This window comes from Phyllopteryx taeniolatus, chromosome 22 (genome assembly GCF_024500385.1).
Source record: "Phyllopteryx taeniolatus isolate TA_2022b chromosome 22, UOR_Ptae_1.2, whole genome shotgun sequence".
NCBI classification, from domain to species: Eukaryota; Metazoa; Chordata; class Actinopteri; order Syngnathiformes; family Syngnathidae; genus Phyllopteryx; species Phyllopteryx taeniolatus.
Window position 1 is genome coordinate 2,644,417 of NC_084523.1, and position 14,138 is coordinate 2,658,554.

A 14,138-nucleotide genomic window follows, 5' to 3' on the forward strand; every position below is an offset into this window, starting at 1 on the left:
TTTGAATCCAGAATGAAGTGAAGCAATGCATTCACTGAAAGATTGAAGAACTCAAAACCCTTCCGACCTCGGGTGCCACAACTCATCATTTCATTTCAAATGTCCATCGTAAGGGTTCTCGTAAAGATAATGAATGCAATCAAATGGAAGGGCTTCGGATGAAATCATTTCAAAATGGCTTCGGTGGCCATTGCGCTGCCTCCACATTAGTGTTGGCGCCAGAGACACAGGTGGCTTTCGAACCTGTCGTTATTCTAATCCAAAAACACAGCGGGGGCAGCCTGCAGTCATTTTGTCCGGCAAACACGTTAAAGCCTTATTACGTTCACAGTGATCATTTTCTGTCCACTGGGCAGAGGTAATTAGCTCATCTCTCTTGCCGCCTCATAGGTGACGCGCGATATAGCGACGGCGAAGTGAGCGATTATCATAGAGGACGCAGCCTGTGGGTGTTTCTATCAGTGACACCCACCATGCGTGCGTTTGTGCATTAGTTCATGAATGCCTCCTCAGAGATTCATCTGAGTAATAGAAAGACCGCAGAATTACATTAGCGGAATGGAAGCGTTCAGATTCACGATGCATTCGGGTGAACAAATGGTTCAAGGCACCAGTTGGATATTGTATATACAGAACGAAGAGGGAAACGCTGTATATCTGTAGGAACGGAAACCTTTGCCTGAGTTTAAGACGTATTTTACATGATTGCAAGTTATTGTAATGAAGTTAATTCCAAATGATGGCTAACAGATTCATTTACCAATGTTGGGCCATAAGGACCAAATGAGTAAGTAGCCTGCGGCTTGGTCACCTGTGATTTGCTCGGAATGATTTAAAAATGTCAACACCTGGCGACATGTATAGTAATAATGTTGCATATTGATATTGATCCGTTTCTTTCAGTGCCATGCAATGCATCATTATTTGAAGGTGTATTTTATGTTCTCATTTACACACACACACACACACACACACAAAAGCGCGTACACAGTGTAGCGGTTGTTGTAGTTGTCACTTTGTCCTCCCAGTGCGTCCTCTGATGTCAGTCAATAGTTGGGTTCCCGCAGGTTTGACTCCCTCGCACGACAGCGGGCCCGCCGCGCTCTGTCGGCCTGGGCTCGCTCCTCCTCTCCCTTCCCGGGGTTATCCACATATGCCAGAGTGGAATCTGACATTTCCTCGCTCGTCCGCAGGCGCCAATCTCTGCCACTGTCCCACCTTCTACTTTCACCTTGAGTCTTTGCCCTCCTCTATGAACTTAGTATGTCCAAACGCATCTAAATGTCACACGGAGCTGGTCAAATAGACCGACTATTCACCCACTTGTGCTCTGAAGCATTCCCATTTTCCATAAAGCGTCAAGATGTGGCCAGACTCCTCCTTGCTCTTCCTCAGTCTTTGCCCTTTTTTCAGGCTCAGTGAACTGAGGGAAAATGACATTTAATTACAGGAGAGCATCACGCAGTTTGGCTAATTCCAATCCCGGGAGTTCAGTCATCATATCTAATTAACTTTCACTTTCATGAAAGCTTAATGCAGCTCCATAGGATGGCGCCGCATGTGCCGCACTTCAGGACTATTGACAAATGTCTGAGAATTAATTTGTTTTTACTCACTCCTACTTCTCGTTCATAAGCAGTGGAGGGTTAATGGCTGTTTTGGGGGGATTTATTTCACATTGGGCTTCTTTTATGACTACTAAAGAGACAATAGAAGATATTCATAATTGATCGAAGCCTGACTTATGCCTAAATAGGAATGAATATAATCAATGCCTTGGACGCCGGTGGTAATTCATAGCCTTATCGATTGTGCAAAACACATCGCAGTCTGATTCACATTCATTATGACACTCTCAGAGGACAATCAATTCATTATTATGCCTGCCCTTGACCACATTGTTAGTGTGCTTATTGGGGCATCATCCTTGGAGTGCACGCGAGTGCGTGATGCCGTCATTTTTCATACACGCACTCCATTTGAAAATATACTATGCTGAATCTCGAAACGTATTTTGTGGAAACGGGTTTAATTGTAACCGGTTTTAATAGTTAGCAATTCTGCTTTTGTGCATTTCCGATTGGGTCTCCGTAAAAGAGGGCATGTCCTCCTCGGCGTGACGTAATTTTCGCCGTCATACTAACACGACCTCTGTGGTTTGAGTGGTGTTGCATATCCGGTGCCGCTGTCGTTGATGGGATGCGTCTCGCTCTCGCTGAGGCGTGCCACCCCTGCAGTGGTGGCACTAGAGGTGCGACGGTCGGCCCAGAAAATCTAATGCAAAACTGTACTGAGAAAACAAAGGCGCAGTTAGTTTGCAATGGATAGCATACAACGTGATGATAATCCAAACATGGGTTGTTTAGCCTCGGTGGAGGTCCAGCTCTTTTGTCCTCGTGGAAGTTGATTTTTAGGGTTTAGTTGGGCACCTTCCGTAGAGTGCCACAAAAGGGCGGGCAGCACTGAGGTCTACTAAAAGTGATGCGGTGTAATTAAGAGCGAGAAAAGGCAGAGGAGGTGCCCAAAAGAGATCCAGTCACGCTTGTGAATAATGTACGCTCTGTATGTGTTGTTTGAAAGTTGGTTCCTGTAACATTGTGCTAATGTACGTTGGCACGTCTGCGCCGTTTTGCATGATTTGTTACCATTTAGTTATCGCCGATGAAATTGTGGTTTGTTTGAACATTTTGGTTTAAATACAAAATGTTGAATCCTTTTGTTTTATGTCAATTGTACAGTGAACTTTAACTGGGAGTGACAACCATCCTGACGCTTTGCCCCTTGTTTGAAGAACTGTGTGAGCAAGAGTCATTCCCTCAAAGTGATGCTGTACGATAGTTTCCCATTTCTTAACAGCAAGAGGGAGAACAGGCGCTTATGAATACTTTAAACACTTTCCGTGTATATAAAGCTTGTCGGAATCTAAAAATCTTTACATGGTCTCTCTCTATTGCAGCTTTTCACCTGCGATAAACGGGGTTGGCTGTACCTATGAGCTTCAGTGCGTCGGTAAGACAACATGCCGTGCACATGGCCACGGTTTAGCTGTTGACTTAAATATGGCCCTGTTAATTCCCAACCCCAAGCACACAGAGAAGGGGCATGGGAAAAATGAGTGCCCCGCTGAAATGCTGCAAACATCAGCAACGCCCACTCGGAGGATGAATGCCCGTCGTCCTTTGCCGCGTGGCCGTTCATCCTTGTAACGTATCCACACGGGCGTGCATCTCGTTGCACGTTTGTTTGGGTTACGCACGGCTAAAGGTGGCAAAAGTTAATACCCGAGGCTGTTAAATCACTCGTCCCCCTCGTGGGATTTCCAGGGTCACGTCTAGTTCGTCTTATCGATCTATAGACAAGCCACCCGTGCTGCCGGAGGTTGCCCCGATGCGGGAGCCGGCCGGGGCTCCGCCACGGAGGAATACTAATCGGGATGCAGATGGCTTTGGCCGTCTCAGCAGACATTGATCCCTCTGCGGACTTCCGAGGTGGTGAGAGATGGACTGTCACCTGAATGAGAGGAGATTGGGACACGTCCCTTCAAATCTTCCTCAGTCACTGCACTCCACAGTGCAGTGACTGAGGAAGATGCGTTTGGCTCGGAGTGGGTCTTTATGTTCCCGTGCTGTTGTTGCTTCCCCTTTCTCTCTCTCTTTCCCCCCCGACAGCCTCTCGTTGGAGGGTCTCCCGCATACTCAAAAGGTTACAGCTTGAATCCCTGCACCTGCCATCTGTCATTTTTGGTGTCAACACTGACAGTAACTTGTCTATCTTTATTCTTGTAATTAATTAAATGAGGCAATGGGGGGTTGTTTATATCAGTGTGACAAATCCGTTCCTGGGAGAGCTAAGAAGGATTTTGTATCACAAATAATCCAATGTGAATAGTTGCAACTGGGTTTGTTGGCTGGCTTATTCAAGTTTCAAGATTTTTATGTGCATGTGCTCAGTAAAAACAAAAGTAGCAATGAGCATTGAAATTCTTTGCTAGTCTCCCTCCACTTATGCAGAAATCTAAAGAAAAAAGATCATAATGAAAGATAAATACTGAAAGATGGGAGGCTAGGCAATGTACAAAACATTTTTGTATTGTAAAAACCCATGAACATTTTCTTAAAAACAGGGAACACTGTACAATACATCAATTTCCATAAACAAAAAAAGTAATACAGTAGTAGTAAATTGCTGAGATTCCTTGTTTTTGTTTGTTTGTGTGTGTGTGTGTGTTACCACATTACCGGTGAACCAGGAAGTGTTAACATACGAAGTCAAGTCACTTTTGTTGACAGTTCAACCTTGATGCCATTCTAAAAAGTGTATGTAATACCCTTTGAAATATTTCTCCCAGAATACATTGCACTGAGTCTTGTGTTTGTATCTCTGGTAGGATGAGATCGTGATGCAATCAAAAGAGATCGCCATTGCAGCACCAGCAGAAGCCTAAGAAGGTAAGACCAGCCTCAATTTAATTTTATTGATTTTTTAATTTTTTTAATTCATTTTTTTTTTAATATCTTGGAACCACTAGAAATTCATTTTTTTTTCTCTCCCTGACCTTAACTGTCAATGTGGGACTTTGGGCGTCGAGAAACCTCACACTCAGCCGATCTGGCGACACGAAGTCTCTTAAATCACCTCTTGTACCGATTGTTATCTCCAGCAGATCCCTTTGACCGTATCTGCATGGCATGTGTGGATTTTAATGTCGGAAAGGAGGAATATCTTTTTTCTCTCGTCGGAAACTTCAAATGAATTTCCTTTTGAGGGCTTTTCTCAACCTGCCTGGATTTTGGGATTAACTCGCCCTCTAAATTTGGACAACAGTCCAAAAGTCATTGAACATACAGTATAAAGTCTTTGGCGATAAGCTGTAATAAACTCGGTACGTCCGTTCGTACCATAAAATTGGTCCCTCAGCCTTTTTAAATCACCTGTTGAGCGGTTTTGAGCAATTCCACTTATCGGCGGCCGGCCCCAGGATCGTATCGAAAGGCGCTATGCAAATGACCGGGAGAGAGAGGCCAGATCTAATCTTAAGGTTTATTCTAATTAAAAGTGATTTACTTTCCACACCATCCCTGCGAGGGAGAGGTGCTTAAATGTCCTGCTCTCCGAGGAGATGGCATCCTCTAACTCAATTAGTTAGCACAAGATGCACTTGGATAAAGTTTACTCTGTGAAGAACTGCTTAACATGCAATACAGAGCTAATGCGCCGATGCACTGTGCATCTAAGAACAGTCAAATGTCAAGGTTAACGGGTTTTGCTTACTTTTAAAGCCTAAACTAGTGTGACTCAGCATATTTTACACAATATACGCGAGTTGGTATTGCATCGAAAGTCATCGTATAATGTATTGACTGATTAGTAAAATGCGCATCCCCGCGCAGACCTTCATTGATATAGGCACCATTTACCGCTGTCACCCAGCACCCCTCATCAGCAACACCACTTAGTGAATAAAGGTCAGGCAATCAGGCATCTGGAAGGACAGCTAATTTGTCATCCCTCGACAAACGTGTCAGAGTCCGATCTTGTCCGCCGGGCTTGATACCGCAACAAGACGTAAAGGTTAAGAGATTCAAAGAACGCTCAGCCCCCCACCCCGCGCCGCACCTCCGATCCTTCCCTCGCTTGCCCCGTTTCCATCTCGGCACGCATCGGGTGCCAGAGCAGAAAATTCAATTTTAGATTTGATACCGTGAGAGTTATGGGGTTTCTCGGATCCAACTCTGAGGGGTGTTTAAGCACGTCGTCCGCCGCCTCGCTCTGTCGAACCACGCTAAGATCGAGGCGCCGCCGCCGTCTCGTACACGTCGTCGTCAACCAGCCACTGACCCGACTAGGCCCATCCCATCTTTAATACCGACCTATAGAAAGTGAAATGAGCGTTAAAATGTCTTAGTCTCTGCAGAGTGTCATTACTGATTATTTGTGTGCTAGCTGGATTACAAATTCCAAAAACATTGCGTACGGATAGACGGTTTAGCACTCGTGAGACGACGACGTGCCCCTTTTGATCGCTGCGTCGAATAAAGCCGAGCGTGCCTACCTCAGCAGCCCTCAGGTCTCACTGCCCATCCCACCATCCTTTTCCTCCCACCATTGATGAGAACGCTGTAGAATATCATCATTCAAATAGATCAGACGTGAAACAAGCACAAGCAGGGCAAATTTGCCTGGGCCAAACTGCAAATCTGAGGGGGTTCACTGTAGAATTAATAATAATAATAATAAAAAAGGTTGACCTGCAGTATGGGGGAAAATGTCAACCTTACCTGTTGCTCTTTTCCTTTTTAAGGTTTTAGATAGTAGATAGTAGATTTTACTAAATCCCTCGGAGGGAACTTTTTTTTATAAAAAATACAAATAAAAATATAAGATCCTCAATTGCAGTCATTGATGCAAATTTGAAAGGAATGTGTAACCAACTATTCCCACCCTAAAAATGTGTGCTGAAAAATTTGCATTCAATGTATCGCCATATTTGTCGTGGTGATTCTACTACAGATACCTAACATCAAATACAAATGATTTGGCGTTAATTTACTCAGAAATGTACTTCAGTGAGGAATTTGAGTCTTAGCTGAACGAAAAGCAATTTTTTTAGAGTAGTAACAGGTGGATACACGTTAATGTAGTTTCTGCCATCCAGTTCAATTGCATGAAATTGTTCTGCCTGTCAAAATACGTCACTGACAGAGAGATGAACAAAAATTCATATCGTGAATAAATACATTTCAAACCAATTAAGTGAAATTGGGCAATTTATTGGACAATTCACAGTGGTTGGGAATCACTGCACAAGCTTTCGTTGTAGAGTATAATTAAAAACTTGTGCAATTTCAAGCACATTCTTCCAAACAAGAGAATCAACTGAATTGCAGAATGATTATGGCGCAGTCAACCCAGCGGGGGGGGGGGGGGGGCGAGCCTGCTGGCGCTTGCTAAAACTCTGAGATTCCAGGTGGGCATTTGAAGGCAGGTGGCACATTAAAAAGCCCATAAAAGGACGGGTGGCGGGAAGGGCGTTTGGGACTGGCGAAGACGGCCCCGATAACAAGGGAAGCACGAGACAAGAGGGGTGTTAGTCGCAGGTCAAGTTGCGCTGGGGGCTGGGGATTTAATGGAGTTGTGTACGAAGAAAAGGAAGATGCGGGTTGCGGTGCTGGGAGGGCGACGGAACAGATGCTAGTTTCGCAGCGGGGGTTGTTGAATTCTAGTGCCAACCTTAGATTACCCGCGCGTGTTTATATAAAACACTATCAATGACTCTTGAGTTTACTTGTGGACTCATGAGTGAGACAGGTTCAAGTCCGACGAGGATTTGATTAAAACTCAAATCAATAGTGTACTTGGTGCCAATTGCAATATATTTGCTGCAATATCCAAATGCAGGCCTGTATGTGAATTGAATGACAACGCCAACTTTAACAGTTTAATACAATCACTCAAGGGATTCGACTTTTTTGGCCTCGTTTGACCCCTGCGGGGGGGAAGAAAACAAACAAAGATGCCAATTAGTAGCCTGTGACTGAAATAGATGAGACTGGAGGAGTTTGACTGTGAAGTAACAATACCCAAATCGCATTGTCTGACCAGTCTGGGCGACTCATAATGTGTTGCCATTGATACTGATACCCCTGCTCAAAGTTCTGTGGCTCTTTGTTTCCATCAGGTGCGTCAAACTCATTTCTGTCGGGGGCACATTGTAGTCACGGTTTCCCTCAGAGGGCCGTTGACTGTGAAACCATATAACTGTTTAGTCAATACTATTACAAACACACAACAAATTGATGGATACCTAGTTTTGAAATCAGAAGTCAAGGGTAATAGTTTGTTCAACTTAGTTACTGTAAACAGAAAATACTTGCAATAGCTCAACAATACTATTTATTATATGTGAGAATTTGAGCAAGAATCGGAAGTTGACAGATGATTTGGCCCTGGGCCTTGAGTTTGACACCTGTGGTTTACATGAACACTGCTTGAAGTTCACATCAATAGGGAGAACAACTTGGATCAGAAATGATCCCTTATTGTTGTTTAAATCATGTTCAACAATAAGATAATAATCAAAGGGTACATCCTCGAAACTACAGTTAAAACGTCTCCACTAAAGGTAATTGTATGTTTTGGCTATTGACGGCAACCATTTTGTTTGTATCATGCGTTTTTTAACAGCGCTGTCTCTTCTCACTGGTTTGCTGTAATATGAGCGAGAAGGAAAAGCACTGGCTGTCAGACGGCGGATGATCACGACGATGATGATGATATTAAGAGCTCATGCCAGCTCTCTGCGAGCTCGGCTCATCTGGGAGTTGAAAGTTAAAAATCCCCGCGCACACAGTGTGCACGCCTACACGCTCTAGAAGCTAGCGGGCCAGATTGGATGGCAAAAAACGTCACTAATAAATCCGTCAAACGGTGTGCAATATTTGCCTGATTCCAATTGCCGATTAAATGAAACATTCCAAATGAGCGTTGGATGTCTTTGTTGTTTCGTCTCGTCTCGTAAATATGCGGTTATGCAACACAAGACACGCTGATAACAGCATACAGTTTATTTTGTGATACAAATATTTACTTTGACTTTACTACTGCCATAGCATGGTTTTGTGATAGACTACAGGTGTTTTCCAGTTTGTTACATTATTTTGACGGCTATGCGTCCCAGGTGTCTCGGGGGGGGGGTGTAACGGTACATGTATTTATATTCGGTACACCTCTGAACCATAATAAAGGACAGCAACTTTTCTGTAAACATTCACAGTGCAGCTCAGCCTGTGGCTACGGACGCCTTGGCTTGCGATATGCTTCTCGCGCTACGTCGAACTCATTTAGCATTTCCTCACATAACTGCCGTAGGTGTTTTTACAGCACAACAATTCAGACTGTTCAAACTGTTCCGATTGCACTCGTTTGCGTCCTTGTTTCCTCCCAACTATTGATGTTGCATTTTCCCATTAAAAAGGGAGCGCTCAGTGCCGAGATATATTTTTAGGGCAATTCTGTGTGCATATATTGTGCAATTACAATATTTATTTTCGCACTGGGGGTCAGCAGCAAAGGTAGTCCTGGGTCAAGCCCGTAACGTGAGCCATTTTTCCTTTGCGCCATTCCTCATCGGCGCTAGTGGGGCGAACGCAGGAAGTGGCGTAGTGAAGGAAATGGCATTTCAATTTATGTAACCCCTCACCCCGCTCGCTCCCCTCTTGACGGGGTGGCAACTCCGCCTCATCTCGCTCAGGCGGCCTCGTATATCTCGCACGTCTCTCGCCGCCCACTTCGTCATCCCCCTTGAGGGCTGCTCGATCCGCTCTGCAATGAACACGTCTGCCACCCCCTCACCTGTAGACGCTTCTTGTGATACTGATAAAAGGTGATCAGAACTGGGTTTTTTTTGTCTTTAAAAAAAAAAAAATACCATTCCTCTTCTCCAAATACTGAATAAGTCCAGCACCAAGGTGACTGGAATGGAGGCTGGAGAAGCAAATGTGGTGCAACTCTCCAGGAACCAACCACTTGGTGGCACTAGCAGCCAAAATCAATGAGGGCGAACGCAGTGGATGGAGACGCTTGCCACACAACCGTGGAATGAAATCAAAATGAATCATTTGCTGCATTAATTTAATTAGAGGATGAATATTAAAGCCTCAGAGCGGCTTTGGATGAGGTCTGCCAAAAATGCTCACCAGCCACGCCATCAAGTACACTTCCACTACAATCACTACTATAGGATCGACATTAGTAATATTTTCCCATTATGTATTGTGGCTAAATGATCAAGTTATTTGAAACAGCTGTTAACACAGTTCGTTTAGTTACATTCATTGTAATCCACTGTAACATGCCGAGTTAGTTTGAGCATTAACAGTGCTTAAAATAGTGACTAGGAAAAGAAAAAATGCCACTCGCAGAATGATTCAATTAAAATGTATTGCTCACGTTCAATAAAAAATTGTTAAATGTTTACAGTTTTGAATGATTAAATGCAAATATATCGTACTTAAAAGTTAAATACAACTAAACTTAAAAAAATACACTCTACTGGATTTGAAATAAACCAAAAATAAACAGGATGTATTCATAGCGGCAACCTTCATTCTATGTTGGATTGTATTGCATGTTTAAAAAGTTAAAATTGTATTTATAATGAATTCAGGGATTCTTTCGTGTAACACGAGAGTGCCCGTGTACCCCCAGTGGTACTTGTACCACTCTTTTGAGAATCCCTGATCTCCAGTACTTAAGAAAAATATAGCCACAATATATCGGTAAATACAAGGGTCATTGCACTAGATCAACAATCCAGTCCATATTTCATTATCGTATCATGAAAAAATGATTCCTAGGCCTTATGTGGACGAGTGGTTAGCGTGTCTGCCTTACAGTTCTGAGGTAGGTATTTTTCACATTGGCATGGTTTGCGTTCTCTATCATACAGTAGTGCACGTTTCAATACGAGTCTGAAAGTTCGTGAAGTATTGTGCAGAATAGGACACGCGCTGAACGCTAACCCAGTACACAACAAATGTTGCTCAATGGACTGCGCAGGTGTACCTACTGTTGTGGCCCCCGAGCGTATGCATCGCGTGTCGTTCACATCAAATGAAGGGCTCTTTTTGCGCCTACGCTTTTTTCGCCGGTCGTCTTTTTTGTCGGTGGAGCAATTAGGAGCGAGAACCGTGCGGAGCTCGGCGGGGAAGCCACTTTGCGATTCAGGTCACGCCTCCGCCTAAATGTCATTGGGCCGAGTGCAGCAGGTTAATTAAAGGCACCGCTCGCCACGGTGGCCTGTTTCACCCAGATAGTTGGAGGAAAAAGGGATTGACCTGTCTTGAAATCTGATCGCACGTTCATTCATATTAATTCCCAAGCATATGCATGTTCCGCATCGGCTGCTACTCCCTCCCTCATTGTGCTGCACTGCAATAATTATGGCATGAAGTGACATTTTTAGCCATACACACACACACGGTGAATACCAGCCCAGCGATTCTCAGTGGAGTTTCCTCAAGAGTTACGTGAAAGAATACCTGCCCAAGTACTGTTCAGTTGTATTTAGTTGAACACAAATGCATTTCATTTCGGAACTTTTTTCAACATTAGGTATTCTTATGTGCAATACATGTTCCTTGAAATATTTTTGAAAATGTTCCCATATTCAAGTGCAAAGTATTTTTGGTACTGGTACTTGGTGTAAAAAGTTGAAGCTAAAACAACCGGCATCCAATCTAAGAGCTGCATTAAACCTTCCGCCTTTACAAAGATAATAAATGCTCACTTGTTATCCAAAGATGCCTGCTGATTTGAATGTTGTTGGAAGTTTTTATCCCACTCAGACCCCTTCACATGAAACAGAAGAGAGAAGATAGAGGTTGCCATAACGACTTGTCCCGGTGCACTCTAGGTAGTAATCAGCGCTGATTTGTCGCAATAGCGGGTAAAGACTCCAGTGCGACTAGGTCGTCTTGTCAGCGGGACTCTAGCGGCGGCAGTGGCCCCAAATAAGCTTTCGCTAATTTTTATTCAGCGAAAAGGAAAAGGGCAAGCCATGGTAGCAAAGCACGGGCGACGTAAATCAACCATAACTGCGGTTATTATTCACACGACGCTACATGTACTACTTTGCTCGTTACGGGAAACGGATGCGATGCCATATTAAACGTGTCGTAATTAGCTAACAGTGAAAGCAATATCATCATTCCTGGGAGATTCCTTCTTCTTTCTCGTGCCTGGCTTGATTTTGAAGTGCACAAAGTAGAAGCCCGAGGCAAAGTTTCTGTCGTGCTCGCCGTCTCACTGAAGAAACTCACAGATAAGACAAATGGTTGAAATGACCTTTGAAAACATCACCATCTCTCAGCCGGCCCGAGAGAGACTGAGGGGAGCGTGAGAGGCAGCTATTTCTATGGCGCGTGGGATAAAAGTGGGTTCTCAAACTGTGCCGGATTTGTCTTCCTTCTCGGAATGCGTTCTGCTCCATTTACACGAGCGAAGTGCATTCGTCTCTGTCTCGGAGTTGTAGTGAAGAAGAAAAAGAAGAAGAAATGAAGCAGTCTGGGTGTTAAAAGCTCTCTTACTAACTCGTGGCAAATTCCGAGTACAACACTTCAATGATCCACCAAAGTGTTTCGGTCTATGTATGTAATAGGAGAGCAGGCATTTAAAACTTTTTTTCTTTATTTATTTTTTTGCAGCTTTGCGTATTCAGCTAGTTGCCCTTCGACGTAGGCACTTGGCATTAAGACGCAAAAACAGTGATTGTCACGTGTTAGGCGTCGGGATATTACATTGGAATCTGACAAATATACGGGCTGACATCAATCCACCAACTCGCGTATCTTACACTTGGAACAGCCAGCTGTGTGAAAAGCCAAAATATAGTGAGTTTAATTTGAGCAGACCTTATTACTACAATCTCATTTTGGTTTTTAGGGCGGTACAAACATACGGTACACAGTATCTTAAATAATGGAAGGAGACAAGGTGGGATACATTGTGATCATGCATTTCTAGTATTATACAGTGGTACTTTAGTGCCATGTGTTACAAGTAAAAATTTCAGCCACTCCACCGTGAGATGGCGGACTTTATTACATTGCATTGACATTTAAAGCTTGAAGTTGACTATTTCCTAATCACGTTTTTGGCATTTCATCTTCAAATCGGGCAATTTACAGAGGACTTTTGACCTGACCGTCTGTTGCTGTCAGTGGGCTATCATGCTCTGCGGAGAAGCAAAAATACTCTTAATATATCTGCGCGGGCCACAGTATGAAAATAAGCACGCGGTGGACGAGAATAGCCGTTAGCCTTGCTATCTGCAGCTATTTCAATGGCCGCTAGTCTTAAAATATTCATACCAGCAGCCATCAGTTCACATTGCTTACCTCACACTAAAAGTACAGATATTTGTGCTTGCATTTAACTTCCCCCCCCCCCCCAAATATTTTGCCAAATTATTTTTTTCTTCCCAAGGCACTGCGTAATTTCCAAACATTCTGAAAGAGTGGAAGTAAAAAAACTTATTTTTTTCTTCTTCATGGGAAAATACTTCTGTGAAAGTGAAGTAAAAAAGTTGTTTTTGTATTCTGTTTATTTTACAGTACAGTACTGTAGAATGCTATTATCTTAATGTGAAAGAAATATTTGGGTGTTTTTAGGGGGCTGGAACAGTTTGATTCACTCACTGCCAGCCTTCCCAGTTAACATGGATATTTGACTTCTAAAGCCGTCAATGGCAGTGAATGTGTTAATCACATTTCCTTCAATTTTTGGGAAAAGGCACATCTAGCAGCTCATAGTCATAGCCTAGCGTTGAAAAGGTTCAACTCACAGTCGGAAATGCTTATTTCTGGCAAAACGGCCACAACAGGATGTCCCTTTTTAAAATTCAAATGACCAAAGACTTGCAAATTAAATGCATCGGCGCACTTGTGTGTTGGGTGGGGGGGTCACGGAGGAGATGAAGTCCAGTCTGCAGCATCACTTGTCCCAATTAGCCAAGCAGGGCTTTCAATGTGTTTAACCTTAGCAGAGCTTAATCATGTCATTAACAAGACGGGGAGTTGGGGAACTGCTCGTCTGTTGCCACCTTCCTGCTGGGATAAAAAAACAAAAAGTCTAGACTTTTGTGTGTGTGGCAAAGGCATTATTTGTGACCTCTAATTCAAGGAGAGTTTTGGCTACCTAAGGCGTGCGTTTTATTTAGCCGCTCCAAATGACTTATTATTCGGAGCATGTGTCACCGTTGCCCCGCGCGTGCTCTCCGGTGATGACTTTTATGTTACAGTTCCACGCTCGGCTTCTCTCTGCTGCTCGTCACCGAGTTGCTGTAATTGCTCATCAAATTATCCATTTTATTCTGAGACACAAGAGATTGAAAGGGACACATGGAATCGGACAGCGGTGGTGAAAATAGAACCCGCCGCAGTGTTGGTGTGCAGCAGCCGTGTCCATTAGCTAAACGCGCTCGAATCCTATTTTGCGGTAATCAACAGAAGCACTGTGGAAGATAAAGATCAGCGCAGGCATTATTTTCGATTCAGGCTTCAAGAGTGACAGGCCCATTATGCGGTGTACGGGATTTACGCGATAATTTTTGATGGCCCGGACGTTTGTCGTCTGCTGTA

The 14,138-nt window shown here is 43.7% G+C and overlaps 1 protein-coding gene across 8 annotated transcripts in view; it reads left to right on the forward strand.

Moving 5' to 3' along the window:
* The window catches only part of brd1a (bromodomain containing 1a), a 114,442-nt gene that overhangs the window by 58,180 nt on the left and 42,124 nt on the right, over positions 1 to 14,138 (forward strand). For 7 of the 8 annotated variants that reach the window (XR_009786318.1, XR_009786321.1, XR_009786319.1 and 4 more), the window contains one exon: positions 4,388 to 4,448. The gene's annotated coding sequence lies outside the window, so the exon portion shown is untranslated. Of the gene's footprint in view, positions 1 to 4,387; positions 4,449 to 8,184; positions 8,355 to 14,138 lie in introns of those variants that run through there. The other variant, XR_009786323.1, reaches the window with a different exon arrangement.